This window comes from Lutra lutra, chromosome 12 (assembly GCF_902655055.1).
Source record: "Lutra lutra chromosome 12, mLutLut1.2, whole genome shotgun sequence".
In the NCBI taxonomy this organism is placed as follows: Eukaryota; Metazoa; Chordata; class Mammalia; order Carnivora; family Mustelidae; genus Lutra; species Lutra lutra.
The window spans coordinates 32,565,236-32,584,805 of record NC_062289.1 but is presented as its reverse complement, the minus strand read 5'-3'; the positions used below and the strand labels follow the sequence as shown (position 1 = coordinate 32,584,805).

General features: G+C 35.5%; 1 non-coding gene across 1 annotated transcript; it reads right to left on the bottom strand.

The window, feature by feature from the left end:
• Positions 1-2,499: 2,499 nt before the first annotated feature.
• LOC125082745 (U6 spliceosomal RNA) lies at positions 2,500-2,603 on the bottom strand. The gene has a single exon (XR_007122071.1). It is a non-coding gene; the product is annotated as a U6 spliceosomal RNA (small nuclear RNA).
• Positions 2,604-19,570: the final 16,967 nt, after the last annotated feature.

Genomic DNA, 19,570 nt, shown 5'->3' with positions numbered 1-19,570 from the left:
AATCAATTGTTGGTCTTCTACCATCTTAATTGAAGTAGCTCTTCTCTTTCAAACCATGGAAACCCTTCTTTATAACACTCAACAATTTATATTAACTCTGAGTTCTTATCTCTGTTTTTCCATGTTGATTCAAGACTTTTGGTGATTTCTAAGACACTTAAGACACACCTGTAAGTGACTACTTCAGCAGGAGTTAGATCGATTACTTAGTCATTTAATTTTACAACATTTCTTTTGTGTTCTCAATATTTCCTGGATCAAGATTTAATTGGGAGAATAAGCATTGCTTGTTCCTTTGAAAGGAAAATTATGGATCAATAGAAAGTATATATAAGACATTTTTCTACAGTTTTTTATGAAAATCTGGGTGATTAGGTCAACTTCCGCCTTTTTCCTCACAGTCATAATTTTGAGCTTTTTGCTGCTCAAGAACAAAACTTCAGGTTTAGTATGCTTAAATTAAATAACATATTCTAAACAAATCTTACCTTCTTGATTTAGAAGTTTAAGTCCTTAAGAGAGGGACATTTTGGCAATGGGATAGAATTTTGTTACCACTGCAGGGATGTCTTTAAAGAACTGTTATTTCTTCAACCACTCTTGGATAAAGTAGTTACCTAGCATTTCATAAGAAAAATTTTAAAAATAAGTTCCAGAACATTTCCTAGCAGTTAATGTTAACAAGACCTTGTTCCTTCAGGAGATCAACAGTAGAATATTTTACAGGGAACTCTTTATTGCTGAGCACACTCAGAATAACTGCTGGAGGCCACACTTCACCAGAGTTCATGAGACTGGTAAGTACAAAATAGGAGATAGAGAGATGCATGAAGCTTCCATATGGCCCTAAAAACTGTGTAGGTTCTACCTATAATCCCTTTCTTTAGATTCTTATCTGTTGCCATGCCTCTCAATATAAATAAAATCCCATAGATACTCCATACACGATATATTTCTTATTTTATTCATTGATTAAGTTTGATCTTGATGTTCACCTTAACTTGAAGTATAATAACAAATATAGTTGGAAAAGGGAAGGATCCCAAGGGTAACCCCACTGTGCTATTGGTTCTGGACTAAATGCTTCAGGTTCATCTTAAGCTTTTTCTCCTCCAATGGCAATAAAACTGTTATCGGAGTGGTTTACCTGGGCATAGAGGAAATGAACCTATAATACTTCCTGAAATTAATTCATCCCCAAATTTTGTTGTATTTACTTTACCTAAATTACCAGCATTAAAAATTAATCTGTTCTCAAATTCCATTTGGAATCCGGTCATCAAGTTTTCTGGATTAATTCAAATTTTATTTTATGTATTTGTTTTTGAAAATACTGCAAACACTGTATATAATGAACTATTAATGTAGAAATTACTTGAGTCCTCTTTGATTCAATCTTCTTATTTACTAAGTGTCTATCTACTCTGTTCTAAATCACTTGCCAGGTATGGGGAAGTAAAAGTATAATGTTTATTCCTAAAGAAACAGATATAGCCTTGAGTCCAGGTTTTAGAGAGGATTTCTCTTTCCTATACTCTACTCATACTAACCCATAATCAAATCATTTCATCCTGCTCCCCAGAATATATTTCCATTTCTGTTACTTCTGTACAGCTCTATCACTGCCATGTTCATCCAAACCACTAACATTCTTTGCCAGGACAAAAGAAAGAGCTTCCCGAAAGTCCTACTTTCTCAGATATAGACCTGCCTTCTTTGTCCTATAATGTATTTGTCCCCAAATAACCAGTCATCTTTAGAAATTTCAAATTAGACCATGCCCCCCCACCTTAAATTTTCCAATCATTTAAATTAAAATCCAGACTCCATTCTCAGGTTCCATGCTTGTTCTTCTGACCTCATATCCTATAACACTGCCACTAAGTAGGAATTGTGTCCCTTGGAAGCAAGTCAGAATCTCTGGAATGAGGCCCAGGAATTAGTGCATTAACAAGTCCTCCATGTGATCCTGATGCATGCTAGAATTTGGGATCATTGTTCCATAGTCCTTTTTTCCTTGCTGGACATGCTCCAACCCTATAAGATTTTTTTCTGCTCTTTGAACCAGTGAATTCAATTTTGTTGTCAGGACCTTCAACCCCTTGTGTGCTTGGAATGTCTCTACTCCTGACCTTTGCATGTTTTTCTCATTGTCAATTAAGTTTCTATTAAATACTATGCCTTCAGAATCTAAGATACTTTCAACATCTAATGCTGTCCTCCTCATCCCTTTCCTCTACAGTAGGTTCTTGTTTTCCTTTTTTTTTTTTTTTTAGTTTTTATTTAAATTTCAGTCAGTTAACATTCAGTGTAATATTAGTTTCAGGTGTACAATACAGTATTCAGCACTTCATACAACACCTGGTGCTCATCAGGACAAATGAACTCCTTTATCCCCATCATCTATTTAACCCATTTCTCCCCTTCTGGTAATCATCAGTTCGTTTCTCTATAGTTAAGAGTCTGATTCTTGGTTTGCCTCTTTCTTCCCCCCCCATCCCAAATATGGAAAGCTTCATGAATTTGCATGTCATCCTTGCACAGAGGCCATGTTAATCTCTGTATCATCCCAATTTTAGTGTACGTGCTGCTGAATTGTGCACGGTTCTTATTTTCTTAAAAGTGCTCACTACTACTTCATCTTGTTTCTTTATGTATCAGTCATGATATACTGGAACTGAGGTCCTAAGACAAAAAACAAGTTATCCTAAAATGGGGTGCAAGACTATATACAGCACTTGTAATAGGAGGTTAGAGAAAATTAGTTTGTACCCTGGGAGATTTTCTTAGCTCTAGTGTATAAAATAAGTTTGAGAGGCCTAAAAAAGGGCTGTGTGATAGAAAGTTTGAGGGTAGAGGAGGCTGGTGTGTTTTGGGTCTCACTCCTTCTATTAGGTAAGGACAGCCGTGTTTTTCTTATCCTCTGGCAGAGGCCCCCACAGAATTCTCTTTGAGAGTTACTATGTGTCTCCTGCAGTGTGTTGGACATTAGATTTATGTCTGAGAGAATCTCAAGTGTGAGAGATAGGCTGGTTATCTATTCTGATAGTGAAATGAAAGAAAGGAAAGGTGGTTGGCTGCCTTGGGCAATCTGTGATCCTAGACTTTGAAGAGGAAAAGGATGCATGATAAGCACTTCCTTTAGGCCACATGGTGTTCCCTTAAATCCCACCCAAAAGTTCTGTGAGAAAAGGCAAAAGAACTTAGCGGAAAGAACCAAAAGGCCCTTGTGAATGGCCACAGGCTAAGGAAGATGCTTTGAACAACCAGATGTAAGAGAATTTATCAATCACATAAAGGGAAAAACAGGTCTCCCAAGAGTCCACTTGAGCAAGAGTCAATTTTACCAACATGCCCAGCCAAGATAGAATGAACTATGTCACATTATTAGTCAGACAAGGACTCCACTCACCATTCTGCTTCTCCCTTCCTAGCTCTGATCTTGGAATGATCAGCATAAGTCAAAGTTCACAAACTGGAAGAAGAATAAGCTATTCTCAAGCCAGGGTCATGCAGACACCAGCTGCAGTGCAGATGCTACTCTTCCTCCATTGTAAAGGACTTGGCCAGCAGCCTGTTGGGGTAGTGAAGAGGAGTAACCATAATACTGAATAAAATGTAGGCTTTGATCTTACTGTATTTGGACTTACATGATCATAAGTTTTGAATATATATAGAGAGAGAGTCATGTCATATATTGAATGAAAGTGGTAAGAGTGGCATCCTTGTCTTGTTCCTAAACTTAGAGGAAAGGCTTATAACTTTGCACCACTGAGTCTGGTGTTAGGCTGTGGTCTTGTCATAAATGGTTTTTATTACATTGAAGTACAATCCTCCTATATGTTCTTGAGAGTTTTTATCATGAAAAGATGTTGATTTTTTCCAATGCTTTTCCTCCATCTATCGAAATGATCATTTAATTTTTATTCTTCAGTCTACTAATGTGGTATATCACATCTATTGATTTGTATATATTGAATCAGCCTTGCATCTCAGGGATAAATCCCACCTGATCATAGTATACGATCCTTTTAATGTACTCTCGAATTTAGTTTGCTCACATCTATGTTCATTAGGGATATTGGCCTATAATTTTATCTTCCTGTAGTGTCCTTATCTGACTTCTGAATATATATTGGAAGGAAACAAAAATTAGCGTCCTGGAGAGATATTTGTACTCCATGTCTGTTGCTGCATTATTCACAATGTCCAAGATACAGAAATATTCTAAATGGCCTCCCATGGTTAAATGGATTAAAAAAATGTGAGACACACACACACACACACACACACACACACACAGAGGAATGTTATTCAGCCATAAAAAAGAAGAAAATCCTGCTCTTTGCAGCAACATGGATGAAACTGGAGGGCATTACGATAAGTAAGACAGAGAAAGGCAAATAAAACATGATATTAATTATATATAGAATTTTTAAAAATATATAATAATAAAGCCAATTTCATAGAACTAGAGAACAGAATGGTGCTTCCCACCAGCTTGGGGGGGTGGGGGGGAAGTGGGGAGATATAGGTCAAAGTATATGCAGTTTCAGTTATAGGATGAATAAGTTCTGAGGCTCTTATGTACAGCACAATGACTATAATACAGTATTGTATATGTTAAGCTTGCTGTGAGCAGACCTTAAGTATCCTCAGCACACACACAAAAAAGTTAATTATGTAAAGTGATGAATATGTTAATTATTTTTATCTTGGTAATCATTCTACAATGTATATGCATATCAAATAATTATGTTGTACACTGTAAATACATACAATTACATTTGTCAATTATTCCTCAATAAAGTTAGAAAAAAACTAAAAAAAAATCTATAAAGGGGAATTTTACTATGTAGAAACCACCCCCAAATCATGAAAATTTACCTACATTTCATTCAAGAGTAAGAGACAATATTTAAAGGGACACAGAGAAATACAAATAGTTAATATGCTTTCCAATTACATCCTATGAGAGTAAGACTTGTTAAATATATAGGCTGTACTTACTTTCTGCTCAGCCATATCACCAAGGAGAAGGGATCTATCTCATCTATTATTGTTCACTAAAGTATTCTTAGCACAACATCATGTCAGGTATTAAGGAGAACTTAATAAATATTAGTGAATGAATGAATAAATGAAAGAACAAATTCAAAAAAGAGAATACAACTTGTAGACTGGGGTTAAATTATGACTCTGTCATTATGTTACTGTGATAATTACTAAGCCCCTGTTAATTTCTTAAGAGAAATTAAATAAAAGCACCTACCTCTGAGGTAATCATGGAATGAAATAAAAGAAAATAGTGTGTATAAAATGTTTAATACAATATCTGACCCGTAATTATTATGATGATTATAATACTTCATTTTAGGAAATAAGACATCTACATGTGTAATATTATGTTAAAACAAAAAAGCAGTAAATCTCTTAGTGATTAAAAAGTGATGCCAGATTCCAGTTCTGAACATTTCAAAGTAGATAGAATTTGTTGAGTTTGAGCAAAGAACAGAGGTGTTAGGAAGGAGACAAGACAAACACCCTAGGTGTCCAGGAATGCTGTGTCTAGTACCATCGGAGTTCATACTTTTATCATCTCACACCTAATTAACTCATCAGCCTCCTAATTGATCCTGATGTCAACCCCTACCATTTTATTTTCTTCAGAATATTGCTTCAATAATGGCACTCTCATAACAAAAAAAATTGACCACAAAAAATAAAATAAAATACCCCAACAAAATTTCATCAAAAATGCCCACAGAAACTCTGAACAGAATGAAGTCAAAAGCCCTTATACTGGTGTTCTAGACCCATTGTAACAGGCAGAATTTCCAACTTCAAGTCTTACTGTTCCTTACCGAGAATGTTCTTTGAGTCATATTCATCTCTTTACTGCCCCTTGAATATATGACAAATATTGATCACTTAAAGTGTCTGTTCATTTTGTATTCTCTTCAGGGAAAGTGCTTCTCCACTCTCAGTCTGTTCAAATTGCCTCCTTCTTCGGAGTTCAGCTCAAGTCATCCCTCCAGGGTTCACTCTCTCCTCCCTCTGAAAAGCCATTCCTCTAATTGGTTATAAAACTCTTTTGTCCATTTATCACATGCATTGGGACACCCTGTTCATTGTGCTCTCATGTAATCATTTCATTCCTGAAGTTTAGTTATGTAGAGTTTATTATTAGTTTTTTACATATTTATTTTATATTTATTACCAAGAAGAATACAAATACTTTGATGATAGATACAATATCTTTTACTTCTGTGCATCCTGACCAGTAACTAATACAATATTGTACACATGATCTGTTTTATAGAATTCTTCTGTGATGTGGGTGTTGTGCACCTAAGCCTGGTGGCTTAGAGTAGTGCCAGTGTTAAAGCTGTCACTATGTCTTATCAAGGAGATGGATACAGCCCTCTCCTTAAAGCCTTGGAACACCTTGAGGAAACCGAGAGAAGATGTATGTTCCACAATTATCCTAGCCACGTGAGCAGCAGCATCTCAAACTATTGACTTATCCTCAGTCAGTATTGAGACTATTTCCGGCTAATTGAAAAGAAGTCAGGTACTATTTGAAATTTTCTTTATAATGTAATCATCTTGCAAGTACAAAGAAAAACTGAGAGTTGGACAAAAAAAAAAATTTATATTGGTCACATAACCCCAAATAGGCTCTAAGATAGATAAGGGGTGGGTAGGGAGGGGTTCAGTTCATTGTATTACTTAGAGTGAATTCTTTAAATATCTCTGATAGAACCAGTTGAAATAAATTTGGAAATAAAATATAATATTACCAAAGAGTCGTATTGTTGGTGAAGAGAGCTAAAAAAATAAAGAAAAAATAACTGGCTGGTAATATTTTAAAGGGTAACCAATGCTCACCAGCAGCTGCAGTAAGACATTAAGTAATAGAGCACAGTAATGTTAACTGCTCTCCTGGTAAGAGTGGTAAATGAAATAAACCCCAGCATCCAGGGTATCATTAATCTATAGTGAATAATGGCAGTGGTAGTGTAAGGAGATTAAAAAGGGCATTGTAAACATTTGTGGCTGTATAATATACAAATTAAAAATGTGAGAACGCTTGCAGCTGCATAATCTACAAATTAAAAAGTGTAATAGCATGGCATTAATTACTGGCTGATCAATTTCCCCATAATTGCTGGCATGTAGATGAACAATTATAGGTCCAAAATGTTATTTGAGAAAGAGACATTGACCTTGGAACTGTAAGGAATGATACTCTGTTATAAGGTAATACAGGATCCTATCAAACTCAGTTCCAATATTTGTAGCAGCCGCCAGCTCAGCGCAGGGCTGTAATCACCACACTATTTCTTTCGATTATGGTGCCAGAGGGGTTACACATTGTTTTCTCTTTTTGAACAGAAACACCCAGTGACCTTCAGCCTTCTGAAAATGGGACCATCAGGCCTCATTTCCAAGTTCAAACAGTTTTAATAAAAATGAAATAGCAGGAGATAATGTACTTTACCCTTCTAGGCCAAAAGAACAGTTTAGAAAGTTGGAAAGACAAACTTCGTTCAGATGCGAACATTCCAACTGGGATGGTGGCTGTAGACTTAAACGTTTCCAGACCAACCGTTCTCAAGTTTACCATCGATAGTTAAGTAATCAGGGATTCAAATATTTAGTTGATATTAGAAAGCAGAACACCAACGTCTATCCACTTACTCTCCTTAATAACAGATGACATAACAAAGCTATGCTCTTGCTGACAATTTACTGTTACGGTGACCAAGAAGATAAGTGAATTGAGGTTCAGCAGAGCAGTTGCTGTATTAGACATGTGGCTTCACCTGAAGCTAGCTCGGTTAGTGCTCTGTCTGATACTGAATTGCACCTTCACATCCAGGAGTTACCGACATATTCAATCCCCTTCATTCATTTACTACATGTGGCAATCTGGATTTTGCTCACTGCCCTTCTATTAAAACTGTCTTCATCCAGATCACAGTAATTGCCAGTTCCAAAGGGCAATTTTCACACCTAATTTCATCTGACCTTCTTGAGGAATTGGACTCCACTGACTTTATCTAGAAACTTTACCTAGAAATTCCTTTTTTTGAGCCTTTGTGAACCCTCTTTCATGGCTGCCTCAGTTTCTATACACTAATGGTACTAACATTACCAACTTCATTCCTTTTCTTTCTTTCCATTCTTTTCCAGAGCAGTTTTATCTACTTCTAACATATCTGAGAGCTAACTCTCTGGTCCAGACCTCTCCAGGCCTCACAGTATACAGCCAAAACACTATCAAGCATAAAGAAATGGAAGGCTCAGCCCCTCAGATCCTGCATGTGAACCCTCACACCAAACATGGAGTTAAAATTACTCCTCCTCTTGTTCCCCTGATTGTGACTGACAGCCACAGTGCCATGCCCACCCCATTTTTTAAGCTCCCATACTCCTCATGCCAAGTCAGTCATCATGGCCTATTTATATCATCCTCTAATTTTTTCTTGAATCTTTTTCTATAATCCTATCACCGTTCTCTTTCTCTTTTTTCCAGTGTTTTTGTCACAGCTTCATAATTTCTTCTTCCTCCACTTTAAGTACTAACTGACCACTACACACATCTTTCAGCTCATTCCCTATAGGGTCATCCACAGTTACCACTGACCCACTTATAACTTTCAACTGCTCTGTATTTTTACTGAGTAAAGCCAAGGCTTTCATCAAGACCTGATTCCTTCCATAAACGGATCCATGATTAATTCTCCAATTGCACATGCTACTGCTTTCTAATCTTGTATGTTTTATCCAACAACAATTAGTTACAATAATAAACTCTTTCAACAAGGTCAGCTTTATTAAACCTCCAGGCCTTTGCACATACTATTCCCCCTGCCTGGATTCCCACTCCCTCCCTTGTCACCTTAAAGAGTTTTCATTGTCATTTTTCAAGGATCAATTTAGACATAATTTTCCCTCAGAATCTTTCTTTGTCACCCTCAACAGAGCCATCCTTCTTTCATTTCCTTATCCTCACAGATACTTTCATTACAACACTTCTCAAAGTGTACTGTTTGTCTAAATGGCCATTCCCCCTCTCCTGCATCATTGTAAATGTGCTTCCTATCACAAAGCCTGACATTTTGTAGGCACTCAGTAATTTTCATTTTATGAATTGTACTGAAGTTGGTAAAACTGAAAGAAGTACTTGAAAATTAGAAATAAAAAGGTAGACAAACCATGTCTCCTTTGGAAGTACTTTGCTTATATTAAAGCAATTTCAGTAGAGATAACAAAAATAATAATAGTCATATCACATGCTAACACTAGTAATAGAGTAACTAGTCATAGTAATACAAATGCTATTCTCTTCCTATGTACCAGATGTTGTGCTTGTTCTTTCTTTTTTTCCCCTTTATTTGGCATGAATTATCCCATTTGATCTTGACAACAGACAACTAAAACTCTAGTTAGAGAATTTAAACAAACAAAACAAAACAAAACAAAACAAAAGCCTGTTCAGAATCACACTGTTAGAAAGTAGTGAAACTAGGAGTCAATCCATAGCTATCTGATTTCAGAGTCTGTTCTATTAACCATTAATTATCCCTCCTCCTCAATCCCCCCTTCCCAGTACTAGTTAAATTACATTTTCATCAAACAGATCATTTTTTAATGAAAATACCAAAACAGCATGTTATTTTGGATTTGTTTAGACCCAGAACATTTATCTCTGTATAGATATACTCCTCGCCTGTAGATTTTCTTTAAAAAAAAAAAATCCTAAATACCTTGAAAAGAGACTGACCTCAAAGAAACTTTCATTTGAAGCATTTTAAACAATCACATATCACACATACACACCAAACAAATTTTCAAATAATACCAGCTTTTTCTCCCAAAGTAATATTCATCAATTTCTCCACTTGACTGTTCCATCTATTCAATACAATTATGGAGACTTGAAATACACAATAGATATTGATTCAGTTTCTCATATAGAGACCATTTAAAAATAAGAACTTGGGAGGACATTCTTAGTGAAACCATTTACATAAAAAATAAAATCCTGGCATATAGCTTGAGGTCAGTCTTAAAAGAAGCCATAAAATATATAAAACTAAAGGAGCATTTTCAGGAACTTTTAATAGACTTTCCCCTTTGTGTTAATCAAAATAATTAGCATTTCTATTATTCCTTTGGAATCTTACTAAAGAACTCTTTGCTAAAGAAAAGAATTCAGTGGTTTAAAAAATGATTAGCATTTATATTATTACAGGGACAACACATTAGAACATTATTTCCTACAAATTAGAATTCAGTTATGAAGGCTAGCATTTCTACCATCATGCTGGAAGTTTATGTAAACTTACTCATCACAGAAAAGAATCTATTATGGAGCTCATGACACTGGACCTACAGAAGAAAAGAACAATAGAAAAGCATAAGTGAGAAAAGAGTGTTTTTAAAGTATCAAAATGAACTTGATCTAAGGTGGTACTACCTACAGACCAGACTTCAGTGAGCCCTCCTTATGGCCCCAGAATGTAATTCTGTGGGACCAGCCTCACAATCTTGGTTCTGTTCCAGAGAAGCAGAGCATTAGTAAATCTAAAGAGTAGGAGAGGAAGAATGTCAGACTTTCAGTTCTTTATTAGTTTCTCCATGGGGAATATTTTAGAAAGAAAAAAATGTCAAATCTAGAAAAATAATGGGTTGTTAAAAATATCATCAGGTAATCTGATTATTATAATTAAATAGTTTTTATTTTAAAAAATCTGTTTCTGTGAACATACTAAGTCAGTTTGAGTGATACAGTGTAGACACAATTTCCATCAAGAAAATGACAGTTCAACTTGTACAGGAATTTAGTAAAGTGTCAGGATATAAAATCAATGCACAGAAATCAGTTGCATTCCTTTACACCAACAACAAGACAAAATAAAGAGAAATTAAGGAGTCAATCCCATTTACAATTGCACCCAAAACCATAAGATACCTAGGAATAAACCTAACCAAAGAGGCAAAGCATCTATATTCAGAAAACTATAAAGTACTCATGAAAGAAATTCAGGAAGACATAAAGAAATGGAAAAATGTTACATGCACATGGATTGGAAGAACAAATATTGTGAAAATGTCTATGCTACCTAAAGCAATCTATACATTTAATGCAATCCCTATCAAAGTCCCAACCTTTTTTTTTTTTTTTCAAAGAAATGGAACAAATAATCCTAAAATTTATATGGAACCAGAAAAGACCTCAAATAGCCAAAGGAATATTGAAAAAGAAAGCCAAAGTTGGTGGCATCACAATTCTGGACTTCAAGCTCTATTACAAAGCTGTCATCATCAAGACAGTATGGTACTGGCACAAAAACAGACTCATAGATCAATGGAACAGAATAGAGAGCCCAGAAATAGACCGTCAATTCTATGGTCAACTAGTCTTCAACAAAGCAGGAAAGAATGTCCAATGGAAAAAAGACAGCCTCTTCAAGATATGGTGTTGGGAAAATTGGACAGCCACATGCAGAAAAATGAAATTAGACCATTTCCTTAACCACACACGAAAATAGACTAAAAATGGATGAAAGACCTCAATGTGAGACAAGAATCCATCAAAATCCTTGAGGAGAACACAGGCAGCAACCTGTTCGACCTCAGCTGCAGCAACTTTTTCCTAGGAACATTGCCAAAGGCAAGGGAAGCAAGGGCAAAAATGAAGTATTGGGACTTCATCAAGATCAAAAGCTTTTGCACAGCAAAGGAAACAGTCAATAAAACCAAAAGACAACTGACAGAAGGGGAGAAGATATTTGCAAAGGACATATCAGATAAAGGGCTAGTATCCAAAATCTATAAAGAGCTTAGCAAACTCAACACCCAAAGAACAAATAATCAAATCAGGAAATGGGCAGAGGACATGAACAGACATTTCTGCAAAGAAGACATCTAGATGGCCAACAGACACATGAAAAAATGCTCCACATCACTCGGCATCAGGGAAACACAAATCAAAAAACTACAATGAAATACCACCTCACACCAGTCAGATTGGCTAAAATTAACAAGTCAGGAAATGACAGATGCTGGCGAGGATGCAGAGAAAGGGGAACCCTCCTACACTCTTGGTGGGAATGCAAGCTGATGCAACCACTCTGGAAAACAGCATGGAGTTTCCTCAAAAAGTTGAAAATAGAGCTACCCTATGACCCAGCAATTGCACTACTGGGTATTTACCCTAAAGATACAAACATAAGGATCCAAAGGGGCACGTGCACCCAAATGTTTATAGCAGCAATGTCCACAATAGCCAAACTATGGAAAGAACCTAGATGTCCATCAACAGATGAATGGGTAAAGAAGAAGTGGTATATATATATAATGGACTACTATGCAGCCATCAAAAGAAATGAAATCTTGCCATTTGCGATGACGTGGATGGAACTAGAGGGTATTATGCTTAGTGAAATAAGTCAGTCAGGGAAAGACAACTATCATATGATCTCCCTGATATGAGGAAGTGGAGATGCAACGTGGGGGGCTTGGGGGGTAGGAAAAGAATAAATGAAACAAGATGGGATCAGGAGGGAGACAAATCATAAGAGACTCTTAATCTCCCAAAACAAACTGAGGGTTGCTGCGGGGAGGGGGGTCAGGAGAGGGTGGTGAGGTTATGGACATTGGGGAGGGTATGTGCTATGGTGAGTGCTGTGAAGTGTGTAAACCTGGTGATTCACAGACCTGTACCCCTGGGGCTAATAATACATTATATGTTTATAAAAATTTTAAAAATAATTTAAAAAAAAGAAAATGAATGTTCTTCATTTCCATGCCATCATTGCTTTTGGTTTGTTGAGTCTAATACATTAGAAACACTTACAATCATCTCTATAAAGTTCTCTAGTAGCTCTCCATGTTCCTTTACATTAACCAGGTCACTAGATAAAGGCCCAAACTATTCCTCTTTCCCTGCCCTTAACCAATTCAGATGCAAAGAGAAGGTGCATGGACAAGAATGGATCAGGGTCAAGGTAATTGAATGGGACAAAGTATCAGAGTTATGGTCTATCTCTCTTTTGGGATACTATCCTCTAGCTCCCTTTTTCAACTATCTCAAATCAGGACAACATGGAAAGAGCCTTAATCTCCTTCAGCAATAGGGAACATGAGAAAGATCTGGGAGGCGCTGCCTGCGCTAGGATCATAACAAACTCTTTTTCCCCCCAAAATTGTTCTCTTCCCCTTTTTTGGTTTTTTAAAATGACTTTTTGTTTTGAAATAATTTTAGACTCCTAAGAAGTTGCAAAAATAGTACAGACAGTTCCCAAACTTCCCCTGATGACAAAATACCCCACTAGAGTACATTATTGAAACCAGAAAACTGGTTATTGGCATAATACTATTAACTAAGTTGTAGATCTTACTTGGAGTTCACCAGGACTTACATGCATAAATTTTTTGGGTAGGATGTATAGTTCTATGAAATTTTATCATGTGATAAATTTGTACAATCATCACTACTAGCAGGAAAGTAAAGTGTTCCATTTCTTCTTTTTTTTTTTTTTCTTAAGATTTATTTATTTGAGAGAGAGAGCAGAAGAAGGGGTAGAGCAAGAGAAAGCATTTCAAGCAGACTCTGCAATAAGGGTGAAGCCTGACCAGGGGCTCAACCTAACAACCCTGAAATCATGACCTGAGCCAAAACCAAAAGTTGGACACTTAACCAACTAAGCCACCTGGGTGCCCCTAAGATGTTCCATTTCTGTCACACAAAAGAAACACCCTCTAGTTACCTATGAATGGTCAAATCCTTCCTTTGATGTAATAGAGTTTCCCCTTCCAACCTCCCTTCATTTCTTCTTTTATCCTTTATTCATTCTGGGCCACCATAATCCTTTCCCAGGTTGCTAAAACTGTCTCTCCATTGTCTTTTGTTTTGTCTTCCACCAAGCTAATTCCCACACTGCAATGTGATAGAACAATTTAAAATTAATGTGATCTTGTTATACCACTATTTTATACACTCTTAGTGATATTTTTCAATATTTTCAGGATAAATTCTGAATTCCATATTTCTTTTTTAAAGGACTTCATTTATTTTAGAGAGAGAGAAAGAACACAAGAGCACTTCATTTATTTATTTTAGAGAAAGAGCATAAGAAAGAGCACAAGTAGAGGGCAGAGAGAGAGAGAATCTCAAGCAGACCCCAGGTAGAGTCCCATGTGGGGCTCTACCTCACAATCCTGAGATTACTACCTAGCCAAAAGCAAGAGTCAGATGCTTAACTGAGCCACCCAGATGTGCATGCCTGAATTCCTGATTTGGCCCTTCTTCTTGATTTGGCCCTTCTCTACACCTCTTCCATGATCTCTTATTACCTTCCCCTTTGTATGCTGAATTCTAACCATATTGAATGTCTTCCATTTTCTCAGCTGGATTACATCCTCTCTAAACTTTCTATCTCTTGCACATGCCAACTACACTTTTATCTGAATGATTCCTAATTATTCAACCTCTACCTCTCAACTTTAGTTTTATTTCCTCAAGAAATTGTTCTCTGATCCTCCAAGTTTGTGTTAGGTACTGCTTCCATCTACCCTCATAAGACCTTGTACCTTTCCTGTCGTAACATTAATGAAACCCCATATTCCAAGTGCCCATTTAATTGTGTGTGTTCTGCACTTTGCTATAAACTATAAGAGTGGGACTGTGGCTAGCCCATTCATTATACTATCTCCAAAGTCTAATTCAGTGACTGAAACATAAAAGGTGGTAATAAATGTTTGTTGAAAGCGTTAATGAAGGATGTATTTTCTCTAATCCACAGATGGAATGGGCAATGAACTATGGGAAAACATGTGGGACTAAAGTGTTGATAGAATGGGCAATGGGGGACAAAGTTAACATTTTTCCCACCACTACATTTTTCCATGTACGAATACTAATTATATATGGTGATAATCCCTTATAATTATGATCTCTGCTAGGTCACATTTATATCACCATCTCAAAATGTTGAATAAAAGCATACTGTGTACAGTGAAAAATAATTTTTAAACTGCCTGCACCCCACTTCCTGTTGTGAAGGAACCCTCAATGAAGCTTACCCCCTCAACTACTGGTAAAATGGCATCACATTTGTGCCAGGTTGGAGCGGAATGAAATCCACATATTACCAAATTTGTGAACCCAGTCTTCATCCTCAATGTGAGTCAATAAAGTTAGAAGGCCTTTCACTTCAGAATACAAAACACCTCGTTGCACATTTCATATTCCGTATTTCTAGACTAACTTATTAGAGATGCGTATACCATTTGCTATTGCTTTGTGACACTGGCAAATGCTTTTAAATTTTCTAAATGTTTTTTTAAAATGTGTGAAATGTGTTTTTTTCAAGGACGTGAAAGTGAACTGAGGCCAAGTGGCAGTGGGCGTGTTGGCTATAAATCTACTCAATACATAAATATATGCATATTGAATTTTTCATCACTAGGCTGACTATAAAATATCTACCTTGTTGGATATGTTATTTGTAATGTGCAAAGTTTGCTAAGAGAATCATAACTTTTGCATTCTTATTTTGTTCTGTGACAAGCAAAAGTGAGCTTATTTTTCCTAAAACATAAAACTAGACTTTTGTGAATATTATACCACATCAGTTTAAGAGCTATTGGTATACAATATTTTGACTATTCAAATACAGATTTTGGTATATTATTTTATGTTAATTGTAAAGATTTTTTTTTATTTTTCAGCATGCTTAGAGTATATCAAATTTTATTGTTCCTTTAATCTTCTGAGTGAATGTGATAGATATGGTAATCATTTTTTTAAAAAATTTAATGTAAAAATGATTTATTTGCACATGCTAGACATCTATACTCCCCATTATACGTGTCTGCATAAATTTAGACATTCAGTAGATGAACTGGTCTACTATGGTTATTTGACACTTGACTCCTTATAAAAAGGAAAAAAAAAAGGCTCTTATTTCAGTTAAGGAAGTCTCCAAGAAGTTGTCTCTTCTTAAATAAGTAAAAAGATAAAAAATCAGTGAGGACAGCACTGTACTTTGGAGAATGGACCTTGCCTTTAGGTTTTTGTAATCTACAACTGATTTAATAAGATTTATTCTTTTTATGATTTATGAAACACTACTTATAGTTGAGAAATAATTCAGCATTATTCTGGACAGGATATGAAGAATGGCTTTTTTTAGCCTTTAAAAGGAGCCTATTCTGCTATTCTTTTGGGCAAAGAAATAAGACTGCTAATCTTAGGCACTATTTCTCTGCAGATGGTACTGGTCAGATCTTTTTCCTTTGGACAAAAATGTGAATTTTATACCTTTATTATAGTGAAAGGACTGAGCTGCAACTTAAAAAGGAGTATATGTTACTAGGTAAATGGCAAACTGTTTGACTTTACTCTGGACTACAGTACTTGCTGGAAGCAGTTTTTTTCATAGTTGGATATGAAAAATAAGAAAGACTCAAAATGCATAAATAGTAGCAGATGCTTCCTTAACTTACCCTAGTGAAATAATTTTGATGGGTGGTTATGAATTTGTAAGTAATGTTTACTTCTGAAATGCCATAATTGCTTTTGGAACTATTTGAGGCATTCTGAATTGTATCTGTTTTTATTGTAATATGGAATTGTATTGCCATTTTATGAAGTGGCATCTTTTTGATGCATGGAAGTTCTGGATACATTTGTTATCCATCATGAGGAAACCAGATAAGTAAATATTACAACTATAACTGAAATGCTTCTTTTTTACATGAATAAATGAAAACCATTTTGAATCTGAAGGCAGAAACACTCTATCTGCAGACTGACAAATTGCATATTTGTTTGGTTTAAAAAAACTGGTGTCTGGCTTCTATACTGTGACTGAGAGAAATGTCTGTCTCCTGCATGACAGAGCTTCCGAGATGGAGGAGCTCTCCTCTTTGCAGAGGTGGAAGAGGTTAATTGAATGGACCATAAAGAAAAAGGGCCCTTGTCTATATAATTACTTTTGAATGGAATAAGACCACACAGTCTCTCCATCTGAAATGTGGTAGCTTATATATATTGCTACACTCCCAAATCCCTCTCAGCTCTTTAATATTTTCTATAAACATTTATTGAACACATAATTTTGTGTAAAATATTAAGAATTAGTTTGCTGTTAAGATTCTTTGACCACTTATAACTTTCAATTATGTGATCAATCTATCTTTAACATAACCCCCAAATATTGACCATGTAGAGTAACATACATGTGTTTTAACCTAAAGATTAAGGAGACAGACCCGGATTCCTAAGTGACTAAAAGAGTGCAACTAGCTTTTGGAAAAGAACTACCTCTTAGAAAACTGGTCAAGTGATTCAAAAGAATAATCAGGTGTTTAACTTCTTACATATACTAGAAGTTAAAAGAGCTTTTCTGGAAGGCACACTTCAAATTAATTACAAGATAAGGATTATATCCAGTATAATGACTTGTTCTTGTTAAGGAATGTTTGGACAATATACAAGACAAGTCATATGATGCACTTTTGTTGTAAGATAAGACATGATCAGGTAGATGACTGCCACAGGGATATATAGAGCAAAAAAATGGAATATGTTTGAAAACAGAGAGACCATCTATACCAGTACTTCTCAAACTTCAATGGATATAAATATCCTGGGGAATCATGATAAAATCCAAACCTGATAAGGATTTCTTGGGTGGGACCCAAACCTATGTTTTTCTAACAAGCTCCTCAGTGATGCCAATGGCACTGGACTATTGGCCACACTTAGAGAAGCAAGGTAAAATAATGTGCAATGTGAGTAGTGCAAAATGAGTTAAGTAAATTTGACCTAGAAACTTTGTTTCATTTTTCTTTGCTACAATTCCAGTGTATCCACTGTCAGAGTTTATCTCTGTATTGATGACAATATCAAATCCCTATTCTTCAAGTGTAATAACATTATTATTTTACTTTTTCTTAGGCATGGCTTTATTCATTCATACAAAAATGGAAGATTTTTAAAAATGTGATTACCATTTTCAAAAGGAGGATCAAAGAACTTATTACAAACTATACAGACCAGTAAAAACAATCTAACTTCCAGACACAATACTAGGAAATTATTAAAGAGCTAGCTTGTAAGTGCCTAAGAAAAGGCAGTCACAAAAGCAGGACCCCCCCCGCAACCCGACCCGAGCATTTACTAAGCACAATCACATTCCAATAGCCTTTTTTTTTTTTTTTTGGTAGTTGATGTGACAGGTCTCGATTTCCACAAGACATTTGACAATTTTTCCACCACTGAATTTAAGAACAAAATGTAAAAATATAAATTAAATGTATGGAAATTTGCTTTTTACCAATTATTATTTGAAAAACCATATCAAAATGAGGCTGATTAATTTACTGAGGTACATTGGGTAGAAGTTTCTAAAATTAGACTAATGAGTTATGTTAAAACTCTAAAACTCTATGTTAAAAGTCTAAAATTAGACTAATGAGTCAATTTTATTTAAAGTTTTGTTAATGTAGTAGATAATGATTATAATAAAGAAGACATTGGCATCAAAAATTTATGTAGCATTGAACTGTGAGAAATCACAAGATAGCAACAGGCTAAAGTAACAAGTCATGTATTGAACTTATGTATAAATAACATCATTGAATGCTTTTGTCTAATAGTCCTTAAGGTCAATAATAAAGTTTAAATACATTAACACATAACAAATGCATAATTTTATGAGAAAAACAACCAGGTTCTCAGGTCTTTGTCTTCTAAAAATTAAGACTCACTCTTCATACAGTCTAAAACTTGGAAAGGAGAGAGTGAAGAAATGTTTTGTAGGTGAGCAGAAGCTTGTAGGTAAAGTGCAGGTATTTGGTAGACAGCTGAACAAAAGTGGCAAGTGTCGGTGCTTGTTTAAATTAGTTAAAATTAAAAGAAATGTACTGAGGAAGATTGTAGGATCAAAAATGGCCTCTGTAGAAACATACAAGAGATTATTCAGGAAGAGGTACAAAGGTTACACTGAAGTGAAACAAAACAGAGCATCTTGAAAAATTATAATATTATCACATGTTTAATATCACTTTTTAGATCTCAATTTCTTCCTGTTTAAGAATTATTTTCAAAACACAGCTAATAATTTTTTCAAACTCATAATATAAATATTTAGTAAAAGAATGAAAATCTAAGTGAATAAATGACACAGGATTTTTTTTTTTTTCCTTCTTGAAGAGGTACTTGTTAGGCAGTAGAAGAGGATTCTTTGGTACTTCAGTTTCAGGGTCAAGGACAGGGGCTTGCAGTCCAGGTATCTCTTGCCTCACTGCCCTGCAGATAAGGAAATCTTCACCCTTCTGCTCACACTTGCGTGATCTTTTTGACTTACTTCCAATTTCTCTCCATATCCTCACTGGTCCCATCTTGGCTTTCTTTGTTGAATATGAAGTAAACTGGATTAGGAGGACTGAAAACGTGTGTGTGTGTGTGTGTGTGTGTGTGTGTGTGTACGTATGTCTGCACGCATATATGCGTGTGCACACACACACACACACACACACACTTTCT